The following is a 6000-nucleotide window of genomic DNA, read 5'->3' as shown; positions in this document are numbered from 1 at the left end:
AATGTTGGATAAGTAACATTTTGTTATTTAAGGATGACATACTATGACACTGGAGAGGAAATGACTAGATTTTAGTCTAAGAAGCCTTCTTGTTAGAAGATAAACAAGTTACAAAAGAATAAAGACCACCCTCAGTTTCCACTGAAGCAGATGCAGTCCCCTCTATGAACAGCTTTACTAGCAAAAGGAACTGTTATGGAAAAGGTTTTGTAGCCCTAAATTTATAAACACCTATCCTCATCTTTTGGGTTTGTCAATGTGTTTGCCTAGATGGTTTGAAAACTCTCAGTTCCAAAATATGTTAATAATGTGTAATTGGGCTTGCAAGAAAATTAAAGACCAGAAAGCATGAAAATGAAGAAATGGCTGCAAACCAAAACTGTACTTCTGCCTGGGACAAGTGGCCGGTGATTGGACTTTGGCTACTTTAATAAAGAAAGCCCAAGACTTGGATCTGGACAAGGTAACATTCACCTTGAGCTTCCCGAGCAAAAGCAGGGCTCTCAGAGCTAAATTCCCAACAAACAAATGAATCAGAAAATTGATTCAACCCATGGGAGAAAGAAATCTTTGTATGTTTGGAACAATGCCTTTCCATCTGACTCAACCCAGAAATCATAATGGCAATCAGACAATATAACTAAAAATCAAGAAAGCACAATAGATCAAAAGTTATGGGCTATGGCAAAAATAATGCTCAGAATGGGATTTATGGAACAATAGAGCTGAAAATTATGAGCTCAGTGTCCAACTTATGAAGTTCAAAAAGAGAAGGAAAGAATAAATCCAAAGGAAATGCAAAAGAAGAGCAAGAAATAGGTGGTACGAGTAAGCAAAAACAACCAAGAAGACTTAATCACACACAAGGCAGACACTAAAATATAGGCAGCTAATTGTCAATAGGTGCAAAAATTTTGGCAAAAGGTATGCTTTATTAGGATGCTGAAACTTATGAAAGTCTAATTCAGGAAGAAGAGAACACACAAAAATCTTAATAGAATGGAGTTTAAAACATATACTGCCCCTCCCACCATCTAGGTAAACTACAGTTTTCAAGTTCATAATAAACAAGTCAAATATCCAGTAACAGGTAGTTGCATTGCCTTTACGGCCACGTAAGAACAGTTCAGGAGATAGACTCAGCAGGAGCTTTACAGGTCCTTAGGTCATGTTGAAGCAAAAGTTTTTCTGAACTGGTTAATTAGGCTGCAGTTGTGACAAGCCTACTGAAGACATGTATCCTACAGAGCCCATCCTAATAGGTTCAATTCCTATTCTAAGTTAGGATGTATCATAGACTTTATGATAAAATTATTGCTAAGGAAAGATACACACTCAGAATCAGGAATGCCGACTGCTTTCTTAATAGTAAACATGATACCAATAAATCAATTTGAAGCAAACAGAAACAAAGAATGTTGGGCATCGTGTGTGTGTGTGTGTGTGTGTGTGTGTGTGTGTGTGTGTGTGTGTGTATGTGTGGCAGAGAGACAGAGAAAGTGTGGTGGGGAGAAACAGAGAGACAGTGAGGAACAAACAGAAAGAAAGACAAAGAGAATATTGCAACAATGAGTATTAGTTAGTTGCAGTTACAGCTTTTACTTGTGAAATACTAAAACATGTGTGTGACTATCATATTTAAACTTGTTTTCTCTCTCTCTCCCCTCCCATGCTTAGCTCAGCAAAGGTTCTAAGATATATATCCAGTGGTTTTCTTTTTCATGTCAAGGGTTATTGTCTGAGATTGCAAGGCTTGAGAAACAAGCTCTAAGCCCTTCTTTCATTAACTCTTCAAATTAAATATCATCTAAATATAAACAGAGTGATGAAGAACACAAATGACTACTCTATAATTTACAAATTTGTACTTTCTCTTTAATGTCAGGTCCATTATTTTTTCCTCAGTGCTTCTTTTAATGTAGATTTAAAAATCCATTTATCGAACAAAAAAGCCTCATAGGAAAAAAACATGTGTACCTTTATTTATTATGTTTTTCAAGGACAGAGCTGATTGTAATTCAGTTAGAAACTTTTCTGAAGAGAATCTCTATTCCTGAAGCTACAATTTTCACAGCAAATGCCTTCTGATTCTTAAGAATAATTTATCTAACATGAGTTACAAATATATTTCTTTCCTTACAGGGCATCAAGGGATTAGCAAAGGTTCTTCCTAATTCCTGTGTCCAGGGCCAAATCCATTAAAGGAATGCTAGATGTCAATTATTTTGTATGAGGCTTTCTATATATCAAATTATATATTTGATATAAATATATTTCAATAAGAAGGTTGAAATGATGTAATAACTAAGGATATAGTGACATACCAAGTATATATATATATACATGAATATGTAATGTGTATATGTTGTGGAGGTTATTGGGGTATGTATTGCACCAGTACCAGGGCTTGTATTCAGAGCCTCATACTTGCTTGGTATTCTTGCTTTATCCTGGCATTTTACCACTTAAGTCATAACTCCATTCCAGATTAAAACATATTGTTAAGTGGTTGTACAAGAAGTTGTAATTCCATAAGTTAGGTTATGAGTGCAATGCCTCTTGATGAGCCAGTAGCCCCATGGTCAGCGCTCTGGACTCTAAATACCAGGCTTATTAAGGAGGAAGCCTTAGCCTTGTGCTTCACGCTATGGCTGTGGAACTTTATTGACCTTGATAGTTCTTACATTGCATTATCTCTCTCTCTCTCTCTCTCTCTCTCTCTCTCTCTCTCTCTCACACACACACACACACACACACACATACACATACACAAAGAAAGAAATAATTCTCAAACACACAAGTGAGAGTTCTTACGCACAGACACAAGGGAGAAAGAGAAGAGAGAGAGAGAGAGAGAGAGAGAGAGAGAGAGAGAGAGAGAGAGAGAGAGAGAGAGAGAGAGAGAGAGAGAGAGAGAGATATCAGTCATTAGTCTGTGGTTATAAAGCTCTTCTATCCCAAGGGTACTAAACCTGAGGAACATCTCTCTGTCTGTTGGAGACACATGCCATAAATATGTCTCATTTTTAATACTATTTGAAAGAAATGGCTATGAGACACTTCCCTGGCACATCCACATTCATTCCAGGCCTGATTTCTGAAAGAATGGCTGTCAATGTTCTCTCCTGCATTTGACAATTTGCCTTTTCTTTTCTCCAAGACTGATGTCACAGAGGGAAGAGAAATTTGGCTGCCAGGATCCTCACAAGGGAAAGTTATGGGCTGCATACTTATGCATGATTCCCAGTCCCTTATCTTTCTTTTAATCCCAACGTCAGTTAAGTTAATGGGGTCAGAAAAAAACCCTTCCTCATTTGGGCTGACAGCTTGTGTTCTCAAGGAAAATTTCCTACAAACATTTTTTCCTCACATGAACACACTGTTGTTAGGGATTAGTGTTTCCATTGTGTCTATTTCTTTTCTTTCCATGTTGTTCTGAGGAATACTGGAGACCATGGCACCATATTTGATGACTACCACTCTAGTGTTTTAGTAATTCCAGTAAAAGTTGTCTTAAAACCACAGCAATGGTAGATATTTTGTTTTGATCCTTTGGAGATAAGTTATAATGTACCTTCTTGGGGCATAGCTAGCAAATTAACTAGAAAGCCTACAGAGTGGGAGAGGATCTTCACCAACCATACAACGGACAAAGGCCTCATATCTAAAATATATCAACAGCTCCAAAAATTGAATCACTCCAAAACTAATCTCCAAAGAAACAACCATCCCATTAAAAGATGGGCCAAAGACTTAAAGAGAGTCTTCTCTGAATAAGAAATAAGAATGGCCTATAGACACAAGAAGAAATGCTCGACATCTATGGGCATAAAAGAAATGCAAATCAAAACAACTCTAAGATTCCACCTCACTCCAGTTAGAATGGCCAGGATCAGGAAATCTAATAACAACAGATGCTGGAGGGGATGTGGCCAGGAAGGATCACTACTACACTGTTGGTGGGAGTGCAAACTCATTCAGCCACTATGGGAAAGCAATATGGCAGTTGCTCATAAGACTAAACATAGAGCTCCCCTATGACCCAGCAATTCCACTACTTGGCATTTATTCAATCATCCAGAAACAAGGACATACTGAATCCATTAGCACAACAATGTTCATTGCAGCACTATTTACCATAGCAAAGATATGGAACCAACCTAGATGTCCCTCAGTTGATGAGTGGATCAACAAGATGTGGTATTTATACACAATGGAATTCTATGCTGTGTCAGAAAGAATGACATTGCCCCATTTGTAAGGAAATGGAAAGACTTAGAAAAAAATCATGTTGAGTGAAGTGGTTTCCCTCATTTGTCATAATCAGTAGAAACCATGGGCTCTCCTAGCAGAGATTTACAATGGAGCAAAACCTAGATACATAAGGCCATATATGACCTAAATGAAAGAGCCTCCAGGATATAGAAACAAAGGCCATATAATGAGTGACTGTTGTCCTTAATGTGCTACATTATGTCTTATCTCTTTTGCTGTCCCTTGGTTATCTCATCTTGTTACAGTATTTTACCTTGTTATCTGATATATTGTATATATGCTTGATTGGTTATTTGAAATTGGATAGGGAAGGGGGAAACGGGATGAGGGACAGGGGTGGGGGAGGGAAATGGGGATAAAGAGATGCGAAAGGGTATCAATGTTTGTGAAGTAATCCACCTTCTATCTCGTGAATATAATGTAACCCTTCTATTAATTACAAAAAAAATATATGAAAAAAAGAATGTGCCTTCTTGGTGACCCATACAATTCGTTAAAGGTAATATATAATTTATGGAGAACTTTATAATTTATCTGTAGTTGTAAAATATTTTTCCCATCTTCTTTACAGGTAACCAAAAATGAATGGCTTTTGACTTTGCAATACATTTTCCTGACTTCCATAGTTGTTATTATGTAGAATTATGGTCTAGCTATACTTCCAAATATATGAATTATGGTTTTCCATGCTAAGCTGTAGGGACTTGTTCAGGAGTGATGGTTATTGAATATTGTAGTTGGTTTAGGCTCTGTTCATATTCGGAAACTGTTGAACAAAAGCAGACTTGTTGGGTATTTTGAGCCTTCTAGTTTTGGCAAATCTATGTGTCAAAAGGAAATTCATTCTATAATGGCAGCATAAAACAAAAGAGAAAGGGTATGTTCTCTGGTGCAGGTATATGTAAAAAGAGGAGAAAGCAAGAATGGAAAAAAAATACAAAACCAACACTAGGTTTGTCAAAACCAACCTAGGGAATGTGAGAATGACAGTGGCAGACATTCAGCAGCTGAAGGACAGCCTCCTCAATTTTTCTCTGATGTAATTTATTCTTTATTAATTATGGACTTAGAGAAAAAAATTTAGTTTGGAATTTGACAGCTTTGGATTGAAATGTTGGACTTCATGTGTGCTAGGTACTTTAGTACCTGAGTAATGCATATATATATATATATATATTATATATATATAGTATAGTTTGATTTCTTTTTTGAATAGCTTCTTACACTTATTCCAACCATCCCTCTTTTCAGGCTTTTCACATAGGTGAGATGATGGGAGTGTACTTCTATGCCCAGTTTCATTGACTGAATTAGGCTCTCACTAACTTATTGCTTTGTTTGGCCTCCAACTCCTTCCATCACACTTTACCAAAATATCATTTTTAATGTTTTAATTGTATTTTATTGTCGAGGTGATAGTTAGAGGGGTCACAGTTACATTCATCAGAGAGTAGGTACATTACTTCTTGAAGATTGATACTCCTTCCCATTATTTTGTCCCACTTTTCCTCCCCCCACCCCCTCCCTTACTTTAGAGTCTTTAAAAAATTATTTCTGCTTACATATCCATTTATAGGTGCAATGCATCTTTGTCTTGGTTACTGCTTCCTCATTCTTTCTCCTCCCACCTTCTCTTCCTTCATTAGGTCCCTCAAGTTTTCTTTGTTCTATTTTCACCTTTATTCATTTGAGTATTAGGAACATTGGTTCCCACCCTGCCTCCAT

This window comes from Megascapheus bottae, chromosome 14 (genome assembly GCF_031878675.1).
Source record: "Megascapheus bottae isolate mThoBot1 chromosome 14, mThoBot2.hap1, whole genome shotgun sequence".
NCBI lineage: Eukaryota > Metazoa > Chordata > Mammalia > Rodentia > Geomyidae > Megascapheus > Megascapheus bottae.
This window is presented reverse-complemented; position numbering follows the sequence as displayed.